The 12,979-nt window shown below is 43.7% G+C and overlaps 1 protein-coding gene across 1 annotated transcript in view; it reads right to left on the bottom strand.

Annotated features, from left to right (window-relative positions):
* Positions 1 to 12,979, bottom strand: part of CPZ (carboxypeptidase Z) — a 309,764-nt gene that overhangs the window by 255,606 nt on the left and 41,179 nt on the right. The window lies entirely within an intron of this gene.

The following is a 12,979-nucleotide window of genomic DNA, read 5'->3' as shown; positions in this document are numbered from 1 at the left end:
CTTGTTTTAGATTTCCTTGTGTCACTCTCATTCACTTCATTTATTATTATTTTCACGTTGTGCAGTAGCTCAAATTGTTCAGTTTTGGTCCTGATGAATGCAAGAACATAGCAGTCCCCATATTGCAGAAACATGTTGACCATCCCTACCTCAGGCAGTCTACATAACCAGACTGCTTAAGGTCGCACATATTTTTAATCTTGGTGCTGAAGGCACGCATAGAATAAATATTATCTTGTGCCTTTTCTAAACCAATTTTAACACACTTGTCTTGGTTTCTTTTTCTCACTCACTTTTCTTTGCACTGCACACCTCAGTCCCATGTATTTTTCCACTCATTATCATCGAGTGGTAGACCACACTGTTAGTGTCCATACCCTCTGAGGGACCCCCTCACCACCGGGTTGACCTCTGAGTGTGGCACTGATTTTCTCAGACGGGTGGTTCGGATAAAATCCCAAATGATGAAGGGCGGATCCGAATGGTGACTGATGGGTTATTTCCTCATCCTTTGAGAATCTCCTGTGTTGCATTGATTTAGCGGTGCGGGTGATTTGGGTAACTTCTTTATACTCCCGGGCGCCTTTTCTTGAGACCCTCTGGTATCTAGTGTTATTTATAAGTTCTCTGGGGATTGTATCCAGATTGTGGTCTATAAACCTCCCCTAGGTCCTCCCCCACCGTAGTGTTTTTGTTGTTTAGTGCAGTTGTTTGACTGCGGACCTCTTTTTCCTACGAATTGAGCATTTCGTAGAAGTAGTTCATCACGCAATAGTGGTTGGAACTTTTTATTTCACTCTAAATTACAGTGTGCACTTTCTGATAGGACACTCTCTATAGTCATGGCCGAAAACCACGGTTTATCGTTCTCCGATGCAGACCTTTTGGCAGCACTTGCTGAACATCCTGATTTGACAGAATCGTCTGTTTCTGTCGTCACCATGAGCGAGGATGAATGGGGTAAACTGCTGGGTTTGAAAAAATCTCAAACTAGGAAAGCCTTACATGGCACAATCATGGCCCAATACTTGCGCAATGATTGTGCTCCAACAGGACTAATAGTGACCAATGCACCCAGGTTGTTTTTAAATGATAGGGAGTTCTTGAAAAACTGGGCCCTTATAGCCTGGAGGTGCACCAGAGATTGGTTGATTCTCATCATCCAAACCTCCAAAAGCATAGCTGATGCCATACTTATAGAGATCCAAATTCTTGAATCTAAAATTAAGACCACTATAGCTCCTAAGGTCTTCAGTAAAAACTTGGATGACTCCAATAAAAACAACAGAGATTTTAGAGAGCATACACTGATGGTCAAAATGGATAAATTCAGGAAAGACCTCGCAAAGTTTAAATTTGAGAGAGTGTATCCATACTCAAGTGATACCTACACCCCCCCTGATTACAGTACCACTGGCCGCAGAAAGGGTTCAACGTACAGCACATCGAGCTCCGGTGACAACTCCTCAGGGAGTGATACCAGCAGTGATAATTCCAACACACGAGGCCGAGGGCACGGTAAGAGAAACTTTAGGAATAACTGGAGGGGCAACCAACCACAACAATGGTGGCCATCTAATCCGTGGCAGTTTGGTGGCATGCATCCTTTCTTTCCACCGCAACAACCAGGTCCTTTCCAACAGCCTATGGGACCTAATATGACAAACTTCCCTGGGAATTTTCCAACAAATAACTTTAACGGGCAGCCTTTTTAGGGTTTGGCCGGGGCAGATCATGGGGGAGAAGAAGAGGAAACACACAACCTCAAGTTCACTTCAGCCCCCCATCAACCTCAACAGAAGGGAGGATACTGAGGAGCAACACGTCCAAGAACAAGGAGGCCGGACAGAGCAGTGCAGCCCCAGTATAGTTATGAACTTGAGCAGACATACTCTGACTCCCATTGAGGAAGCAGCCCTCAACAAAGGATTGGGCTTTGTGCCTACCCATCAGAATGATGAGTTTGAAACCCGCTTGGAGCTTGCAAGGTTTCTGAGGAAGATTAGACTGCATTTCTTCTTCGCTGATAAAGAATCCTCCTTGCAGAGTGAGGATGATGTCAATACAGGACTAAAATGCAAGTCAACTTTTACTCCTCCTACTCACTTAATGCCTCTCCAAGTCTTGGCCTATGAACAGGCACTTGAGAAAGAGATGGATGACCTCTTCACTGCCCGACATAAAGTTTTTCATAACTTGCCTAAACCATACCATCTAGCACTCAAATCTCTGACTGAGAATAAGGACCTAACAATAAAACCAGCCGACAAGGGTGGGTCAATTGTCATACTGGATACTAAAGTGTATCGAGCTGAGTGTCTCAGACAACTGAACATGAGAAATGCCTACTCTCCTTTGAACTATGATCCTACCGACGAATTGAAATGTAACATCAAAACACTGGTTGAAGAAGCCTCCTCTGAGGGATGGATTACACCAGCTGAAGCCCTGTACCTATGCATTGAACACCCGAAGATGCCATACTTCTACACCTTACCAAAGGTCCATAAAGAGCTTCGACCGCCTCCAGGACGCCCCATAATTTCTGGGATAGGATCAGCCCTGGAACCTCTGTCCACTTTTGTGGATCACTTTCTAAGACCGATGGTGCAGGAGATGCCCACCTATCTCAAAGACACCACTGATTTGTTAAGACTTATACCTGACATCGAATTTGATATGGATACTGACCTCTTAGTCTCTTTTGACGTGGAGGCACTCTATACCTCCATCCCGCAGGATGAGACACTGGACGTTGTGCACCAACTACTTGACTCCAGGGAAATGAACAGCATTACTCCTGTCCAATTTATAATGGCCTGTGCCACTTTGGCCATGAAACAAAATTTCTTTCAATTCGAAGAACAGGTTTATTTGCAAACATCGGGTACCAGCATGGGGAGCGTTTATGCCCCCAGCTTAGCAAATCTATACGTCCATTCATTCGAACAAAATCACGTATTGAATGACCTGAATCCCTTCATCGATAACCTTAAGACCTGAAAAAGGTATATCGATGACGTCTTCGTTGTGTGGAGAGGCTCTAGTGATAGCTGTTTGGAATTCCTGGATTGGCTGAACAGCAGAAATAACCATCTTAAGTTCACTATCGAAATTGGTCGACATGAATTGGCTTTTCTTGACCTTCTAATCACTGCTAGACCAGAGGGGCTGCAAACTGAACTTTACAGGAAGCCCACTGCCAGGAACTCTTTGTTACTTTTCGACAGTAACCATCCGAAAGCACTAAAGGAGAGCCTTCCCTTCAGCCAGTTCCTACGGGTTCATAGGAACTGTTCAACAAAGGCAGCTTTTGAAAAACATTCTGATGAATTGAGCACGCAGCTGGTTGCCCGCAAATACCCCCCTCGACTTGTGCGAAGGTCCATGAAAAGGGCAGTGATCAACAATCGTGAAGCTCTGCTGGAACCGAGGCCCCCTAAGGCTACGCTGGATCGCCTCACCTTTGTTCATACTTTTGGGAATCTTTCCAATAGTATTCAAAGTATGGTCAAAAAACACTGGCCAATACTAAATTCGGGCCGTTTAACTCTTCCTCGCCCCCTGGTTTCATTTAAGAGGGGCCCAAATCTTAGAGACAGACTGGTGCATACCAGACCACGTGAAGACCCTCCAAGAGCAATAGGTTCACTGTGGAATCTCCCTCCTGTTCAGGACATCACCCCTGTGGCAATTGTCAGGTGTGTGCCCAGACTACAAAATCATTGGAGATTGATATTGGTACTTCAAGACCTTGGAAGCAGTTAAAATTTACCACCTGCAACAGCGATCACGTGATCTATCTAATTACCTGCCCCTGTGGCCTCAAGTACGTGGGCATGACCACACGGAAGGTCCGCACACGGATATCGGAACATAAGAGTACCATCCGCTGCGCTAGACAAGCCACAAAATTGACTGCTCATTTTTTGGAGGCAAAACATCTAGCCACGGAATTCCAGTGGACTGTCTTGGAACAACCTTTTATTCCAACTCATACATCAGACGTGGCTAAGTACCTAATGAAAAAAGAGCAAAGATGGGTACTAAAACTCAAGACACATAAAGAGGGTTTAAATGATGATATCCTTTGGTCCACACTATAGCCTCTCTCTCGATACCCATGACCACTTAACATCTTGTTTTTGTTTTGGATCGACTGCCACTGAGATAACAATACCGGCAGTAGGATACACACTTGTGTCCTTTTCCATAGACTAACATATTGGCCCTGTTAATTATACCTTCAGTGGTTTGTTTATTATATTGTAGGCGACGCTCTCACTTGTAACTTTTGTATCTATTGCCACTGATATAACAACACGAGCAGCAGAATACATTTTTCTGTCCCCTTCCTGAGATCAACACATTGGCCCTCCAAACTATACCTTTAGTGGCCTATTCATTATACTGTATGTGATACTCTCTCTCGTAACGCTTTTTTGGTTCTCTTCATTTCAATTCTAAGTCATTTCAACTGGACTTTATTATGTATTAGCTGATCGGAGATATACCGAGGGTTTCACATTCGCCCACCCATATTGTTGACACCCATGTGACAATGACATGCAGATAATTTTTTCTGGCTAGGGCGTTCTTTTATGTGTACATCAAATATAGAAATAGTTGTGATTTGCCATCAAAACATAGATACGGAGTAAAACTTCCTCCGTCTAGCAGTTGCTCCTCATTCTCGCTCTTTATGCGCTCGTCTTTTGTTATTGTTTACCTCCCCCTCGTGGTCTGTCAATGACCATTCATTGGCCTAAGACGGGTTAGCCAATGAGCACGCATTTAGCATTTTCTTGATCATCTTAACCAATCATGTCGCGCGGTCGAGCGCCTCACGTGATTACGTGACCAACAGTAGCGCGTGTTATAACCAGCCTCGCGCCTTCCGTCCGGTACCTCCCCAGTCGGCCAGGACGCCGGCCCCGGAGTACCGACGGAAAGGTAAGGCGAGCCCCTTTCGTTTCGAGCCATGCAGCCCCTTCGTTTACCGCCAAGCTGTTCCATTCTGGCACGAGTTTTGTGGTTGCGAGGGAGTCCTTTCTCTGTCACTTTAGGGAAAGGCACCATTAACGAGAGATGCAAGTCCCATTTGACAACCGGCTACTGACAGAGAGAGGTGTTCTGTTTTTCCTGTGCATACTGTAACTGACATGTGGCTTGCATGTTTTTTTAGAGCGGTGCTTCATCTTCCCCTGAGCCGCTGCCAGGTGGGGTGAGGCCAGTCTACCTTACAGATCAAGGTAAGGACTGCACGACTTTTTGGTAAATGAAGTCTCTTCCCAAATGTATAACAACTGGCTCTATTATTAAGAGCGCTTAGATCAACTCCCGTAGTGTGATTTTAGGATTGATCCATAGATTATGGACTTACTTCATAGCCCATGAGTTATTGACAGTTATACCCATACCCCTTATCCCCTTTCTCTTTCCACAGTGATCGATACTGACTGTAAGGGCACGCGGAATATTCAGGTGACTGTAAGCACTTGTTTTAGATTTCCTTGTGTCACTCTCATTCACTTCATTTATTATTATTTTCACGTTGTGCAGTAGCTCAAATTGTTCAGTTTTGGTCCTGATGAATGCAAGGACGTAGCAGTCCACATATTGCAGAAACATGTTGACCATCCCTACCTCAGGCAGTCTACATAACCAGACTGCTTAAGGTCGCACATATTTTTAATCTTGGTGCTGAAGGCACGCATAGAATAAGTATTATCTTGTGCCTTTTCTAAACCAATTTTAACACACTCTTTTGTCTTGGTTTCTTTTTCTCACTCACTTTTCTTTGCACTGCACACCTCAGTCCAATGTATTTTTCCACTCATTATCATCGAGTGGTAGACCACACTGTTAGTGTCCATACCCTCTGAGGGACCCCCTCACCACCGGGTTGACCTCTGAGTGTGGCACTGATTTTCTCAGACGGGTGGTTCGGATAAAATCCCAAATGATGAAGGGCGGATCCGAATGGTGACTGATGGGTTATTTCCTCATCCTTTGAGAATCTCCTGTGTTGCATTGATTTAGCGGTGCGGGTGATTTAGGTAACTTCTTTATACTCCCGGGCGCCTTCTCTTGAGACCCTCTGGTATCTAGTGTTATTTATAAGTTCTCTGGGGATTGTATCCAGATTGTGGTCTATAAACCTTCCCTAGGTCCTCCCCCACCGTAGTGTTTTTGCCACTACAGAGACACCTCTGGAAGGTCATGAAAAAACAAATCTTATTTGAAATATGTTTCTGATTTTTGACCGTTGACAATCTGCCAGCAACTGGACCCATGTCAATTTTGAGAAGGCTAACGGAGAAAGTAGTATAACAATAAAAGTAGTGTTCCGTAGAACTGTCACAGATCTAAGAGGTCACTCATTTGAAAGCCATGGCATGTCTTAATGATATTTAGAAAAACATCAGGAAAAAAAATTGAGTGGACTAAATACCATGTCAAGAATATCAAGGAAAAAAATATTGTGAAGGTAAGTTTCAATAGGTAAGCAAAGTTTCACTGTATACAACTCCACATATATGTACCTTGACAATATATATATATCTTCAAGGTATGTGGGTGTGGAGTTAAGAATAGCAAATCTATCCTAAGCTATTTGCACTTACCTTCTTGATATTTTATTCCTGAATATGTTTGACATGATATTCTGTTCACACAATATTTCTGTTAACGATATTCTGTCAGTGATCCACTTTAATGCTAGCAATTTGCTAACAATGCTGAGAATGTTGGGAATCATTCAATGATAGTTTCCATCTTTTTTGTCCTCCAGCGAGCAGTTATTTTAGGAGCATTTCATTGTACCTAAAGTGCCAGATATGGAAAACATTCACAAAAATACTACAAACTATTCTACCGTATTGTCAAGCATAGCCTCTCGGATATTTTGTAGAAGACATTATCCCATTTTGTTATGCATTGCTTGCGAAAGTTTGATATAGTAAAGTTTTTTTGAGGTAGCGGTTCTTCTGAGTAAATAATGAAAACACTTCAATTTGCCAAGATATAAGCTGTTATTTGGAGACCAAGGAATCATTTAGAATCTGGCAGACTCTCTGCCAGCCTGTCAGGTCAGGAAAACCCATGGTATCTTCTGCCCTGGAGCAGAGATGTGTATCCGCTAAACTCTAAATGCTCTTCAAAGTTCCCTGCAAATAAAAGGCTTGTGTTTTGTGCTTATAAGACAAAATGGTGGCTTTGTAATAGAGGCCACAAAGGCTCACCAGTGTTGCTTTAGGAATATCTGGGGTCCCAAGCCAGACATATTTTGGGGCCCCAGTTCAGAGAAACTTAGAATTTTATTGACCATTTTCTGTGAACACAAACCTGCAGTAAGTCTAATGAAATTGAAATCTGTAGTGGTAGCCCCGGTATGGTTATAGTTTGGTCAGCACTCCCATAGGTAATGTGTTTGATATGTTGCTAATAATTTCGGCACTGTTTGACAAATCTCCATGAAACTGTCTAAAAAAAGGCTCTTTTTGCCTGGTTTGTGCATGGAAAGTTTTAGTATGATCCGTCAATCAGGGGCTGAGACGAATGGGGGTTCCAATTTTCAATCGCAATGCATTTTCAATAGACTTCTTTAGTAGTGCCACCTGAAAAACTGCTGAACGAAATTACACAAATTTTGCCGAAAGGTAGATCTTGGACCAAATATTGTGCTTTTTGTGATTTGGTGTAAATCCATTCAGTAGCTTTTGAGAAATTAAGTTAAAAAATATTTAAATATTGGGATGTTTGAATTTGAGAGACTTGTGAGAGTCCCCAAGACCTAATTTTAAAAAATAGAGTGTTCTGATTGGTCCACCCCTGGGACGCAGCGTGTGTATGCTCCTGCCTGGTGGGAGCATTTTAGAAACCCCACCAAATGGGAGCAAACACTAAGGGGGTCATTAGGATGGCGGGCGGACTTTGCCTGCCCGCCATCCTCGTGGTAATAACGACCGTCGCCATAAGGGCAGGGGTGCCGTTGGGGGTATTAGGATGTGCCCGCCACAGTGGCGGGCACATCCTGCATGTTAAGCATTGTGGCGGGCGGTGCTCTCAGTACCGCCCGCCACAATGCTTAATAAGCACTTTTGCATTTGCATAATCAAAGCGGCAGGCACCGCGCGGTGCCTGCCGCTTTGATTATGCAAATGCAGGGGGTACCACAGGTAGCCCCCGTGTGCATCCCCCTACTCTCCTTCACTCTGGGGGCCCGCAGGGGCAATGCCGCCACGGAAAGGCATTGAAAAATGCCTATCATAATATGGATGGCGGTGTCTGATAGACACCGCCACCATATTATTCCTTTTCCGCCCCGACCGCAAGACGACCGGAGCGGAAAAGCGGCAGACGGTCTTTCCGTCTGCCGAAGTTCCCCCCGCCATACTAATATGGCGGGGGGAAATCAAGAGTGGATGTCGGGCGGATTGCCCCCCGCCAGGCTGGCAATCCGCCCGACATCATATTAGGCCCCTAAGTCTGCTCCCAGCAGGCAGTAGCTTTAAAAAGCCTCTCACCAGCTGGGAAGAGATTTGAGATCTGTTTCCCTGCCCTCACGGATGTATGCAGGGAAACAGATCCACAGACTACTCCCAGCCCAAGGAAGCAGCATAAATATGGCCCTGGGGATGGGGTTCCTATGGCCGAATACGGTTTGGGATGGGGACAAAAGGCCCCGACCCCTTTAAATTACGTAAGGGCCTGCAGTTTCGGGTCCCCAGGGCCTAATGAGGCACAGAGAGGGGGTCATCCCGAACTCACATATTTAAAAGTGCTCTCTGGTACACTTTTTATCTGCAGGAGTGTTTCATTTTAGAAATTAGGCTGGCACAGCAGAGCCCACATCTGAAACTCATGTATTTAATAGTGCTCCCTTTGAGTTCTTTTATCATGCGGGGGTATTTCACTTTAGGACTCAGTTTATATCACTCTATTGAGACGCATTACATTGTTAATAAATTACACAAGAGACTATAGTACTTTTAAATATCTCAGTTCAGGATGCACACATCCCGAACTCACATATTTAAAAGTGCTCTCTTGCATGCATTTAACATGCGGAAGCGTTTTCACTTAAGTACATCATTCTATATTACTAAATTGAGAGGTATTTCTTATCAGTTTTAATAAAAGTCTCCCAATATAGAGGTATAAAATGATGTGCTAAATTAAAACGCCCCTGCACAATAAAAGCAGACAAAGGGAGCACTTTAAACATATGAGTCCCAGATGTGTGCTCTGCTGTGCCAGCCTGTGGTTTCCTTTTATTTTTTCACTAAACAGTAAAAATGAACAACAAGCTGGCAGGCCTCCATCTCCCAATGCCCCCCACCTGTACCACTTACCTGGTAAATCCTGCTCTGGAACACGCACAGCAGCCTGAACAGGGTGTGCGGTTGCTATCCAGTCCAGGAGAGGAGTCAAATCAGTCTTGACTCTGCTCCCCATGGAAACAGCCCAGCCTGAACTGCCAGGCCAGGTCCTCCCTTGACCATAAACAAGCATCCTAGAGAAAAGTTCCAGGTTATCACCTGCAACCAGCCAGGCTCCCTTGAAAGCAATGGCATAGTGAGCATGGGACCCACTTCTGGGCATTCTCTTGTTTTTAGATATACCTGGTGCCCTCACCAATAAAGGTAAAATACAGAGAAACATCAAGGTATATTTAGCAAAGGCTGGATCCCGCGTTGTCCAGTAGCTTTTCTCTAAGAACTCCCCCTTTCCCTTAAAGTTTTCGAGGGGCTTAAGTCCACCCTGGCGGCACTGACCTACCAGGGTGGAGAGAGAATGCAGATGATGAAGCATGACACTATTTTGTGTGTGAGGATTCCTCTTTCATTAAGGATGACTTTCTACGTAAACACAGCAGAAGTTCTGTGATGTTCAAACTCCAGATTCCTGATTTTTTCTATAATATTACGGCACAACATATCTTCTATCTACCTCTTTTAGTTTTTGGCACAGCCACACTTATTTAGCTCCAGTCAGTTCTGTCTGCCATGTGGGGTGTCACAGGGCTCTTCTTTGAGCCCTACTCAGTACTCTCTTCAATCTCTACAACACCTCACTGGCAAGGCTTATCAAATCATTTGGCTTCTCATGGTGTCATATGCCGACGATACCCAAATAGTGGTATTTGTATCTAAAACCCAGAATACACAGCATTATGATTTAGTACTTGTATGGCTCAGATAGCTAGCTGGATGAAGTTTAATTGCTTTAAATTTAACTCCTGCAAAACGGAGGTCCTTCTCCTGGGTAATGATATCTCATTCTGGTCTCAAGTTGGTGGCCTCAGGAAATGGATGTACTTTCCTCACCAGTTAGAAAAGTTAGGAATTTGGGAATTGTAATTATGGATCAGGTTAATGCCCTTGATTCTTCCGTATTCTTTACTTTCTGAAACATTAGGAATATTTGCCCTTTCATCCCATCAGACCTTCAAAAAAAGGTAGTGACCACCCTAGCCTTTTCTAAATTGAATTACGTTAATGCCCTATTCATAGGTATTCAGACAAGATTTCTCCACAAACTCCGAATGCTGCAAAATATATCAGCTCGGTTTCTGTTAAGAATTCGTAAACATCAATCTGTGTCTTGGACGCTGGTCAAGCTGCACTGGCTTCCACTGGAACAAATAATAGATTTCAAAGCATTATGCATAGACTTTAAATCACTACATAATGTTGTCCCAGTCTACCTATGGGACAGGTCTACCTGGCACACTGCATCTAGAAAACTTAGATCCTCTGATGCCAAACTTCTAGTGCTGCCCAAGACTAAATGAGGGGAAACAGCCCATACAACAAAGTTCTTAACACGTTGTTCCATTACCATGCGTGTTTTTACCACATATATGCCCTCACAATCCACGAATTTATGGTAAGTTCGGGGTGTATGGCGTCTACCCCCACAAATACATTGTTTTTATATATATAAATAATGCGTGGTAATGGCATATGTTGTAAAAGCATATGTGTTCTAAAAAAATGCAGGGTAAAAATGCATTGCAAAAGCATGCAAATGATTACCCTGCATTGTTCTGTAATACAACCTTAAATGAGCATCATGGGGGGGTTGAAGTTTCTTTTTGGGAACGGCAAAGTTATGGAACTCTCTCCCCATGAATCTGAAGTACTTCCCAGACCTTTTGTCCTTAAGTAAATATCTTAAAGCCTGGCACTTTGGTCATTAGAGTATCACCCCGTCTTCCTAAAGTCAGAAAACAGTACCAAGTTGCCTCAGGGCATTCAAGCACTTTACAATGCCAAAATCAATCCCTAAATGGGAAATATATGCCCATACATAGGTACTGTGCTCACTATGCCATTGGTTTCAACCTAGCCTGGCTGATGAGGGGTAATACCATGAAACTGGCTGTTTCTGGTCCAGGGAGGACCTGGCCTGGCAGTTCAAACTAGATTGTTCCCATGGGAGCAGGGTCAAGATTGATTTGCATATCTGGCTGGGTACAAACAAGAACGGCATGGTGAGCAAACAAAATGATGGATTTAGGCCCAGATTTTTGTACTGGGGGTGAATGTTTGACAATGTTCAGCATTCCATCCATCATGTTTTAGTGTTGATGCAGTCATTCACAGGTTGCAAGCAACACCCTTCCCCAGCAACTTACAGGTGAAAATGATTGACAGGCATTCCTGGGACTAATGGGCTTATGCCCTAGATGTCCTGTTGCAGGGATTTTGCTCAAACACAGAACTGTGCACAGAGACCCAGGACCTCAGTGAATTGTGGTGGACCAAAAAACTCACCTTACTACCTAGAGCCCCTAAACAACTAGCATAAGTGTCACCTTAGCTCTTCGTCCTTTAGCAAAGTAACCAATGATTAGACAACCCAGAACAAGCGACTTAGGTTACTCTCAGGAATGGTGGGAATCAAGAACACTCTTTCGTTTGTTATTCTCATACCGGTCCACAACATGGGTAAAAAAGAGACATGATAAAGGTTAAAATGTTTATTTTTAATGACGTGCTCTAAGATGCAGTATTTTTGCAAGCATAAGCAGGCATAGGATTAAAAAATAATACAAGCAGCATTGTTACAATTCCATAAAACACAAAAGGGGAAATCATATTATAATGATGGTGGAAACAGATCCTATAGTGCCTTGTATGCCACCCTCCCTAGGAACTACGTTTTATAAAATCTAGAAGGTCTCTTAGGCTTGTGTGGGGGACCCCATACCTCTAAGGTCAGCAGGAGTGAATCACATCTCTCTGGAAACAGAATTCTTCCAAGTGTGTCAAATCATGTATGCAGTGCCATATTAAAGGCGCCAGAATTTCAGTTAACTGCAGCTACGTGTATGTTGTGTCTAAGTGTGAGCAGATCAGCTCTTAATAACAGCTAAACATTGTTATGATACCCTTGGAGGCTTCAGAACTCTCTGTGCAGACTAAGGTTGCGATGTAAGTCTAGGGATGTTAAAAACAAGCCATTCTCATGTGAAGATATTCAAGAATTCAAACTTACAATAACAGCTACTTGCAGTGTTGTGTTCAAAAGCGGCAAAAGGGCAAAATGGCGTTTAACCTTCTAATAACCCTATGCTAACATAGCAATGTGCGCAAGCAGAGGTCTGCCTTCACTACAGTCCGGGACTGCTTGGTTATCTCAAGGATCGAGTATGGATGCAGAACTCTAGCAGGGCTTCCTAAGATTTCAACAGCTCCACTAAAAGTCTGCCTCAATGCTGCAGCGAGACTCGTAACAGGTTTAAGAAAATTTGACCACATCACTCCACATCTGAAAGCGCTCAAATGGCTACCCTACGAGGTAAGAATTCAGCTAAAGATGGCACACAAAGCTCTACATTACAAACCACCACTTTACCTTGCCCAGTAAATTACGGTTTCTGGAGGCCTTAGATCTTCAAGGGGGGCTGCAGATTTCCTACTGAAAACAGGAATCTCCCATAAGAAGAGAACCTACGATAGAACATTCT

This window comes from Lissotriton vulgaris, chromosome 3_2, assembly GCF_964263255.1.
Source record: "Lissotriton vulgaris chromosome 3_2, aLisVul1.2, whole genome shotgun sequence".
In the NCBI taxonomy this organism is placed as follows: Eukaryota; Metazoa; Chordata; class Amphibia; order Caudata; family Salamandridae; genus Lissotriton; species Lissotriton vulgaris.
The sequence above is the reverse complement of the archived record's forward strand: the minus strand, read 5'-3'. Positions and strand labels throughout refer to the sequence as shown.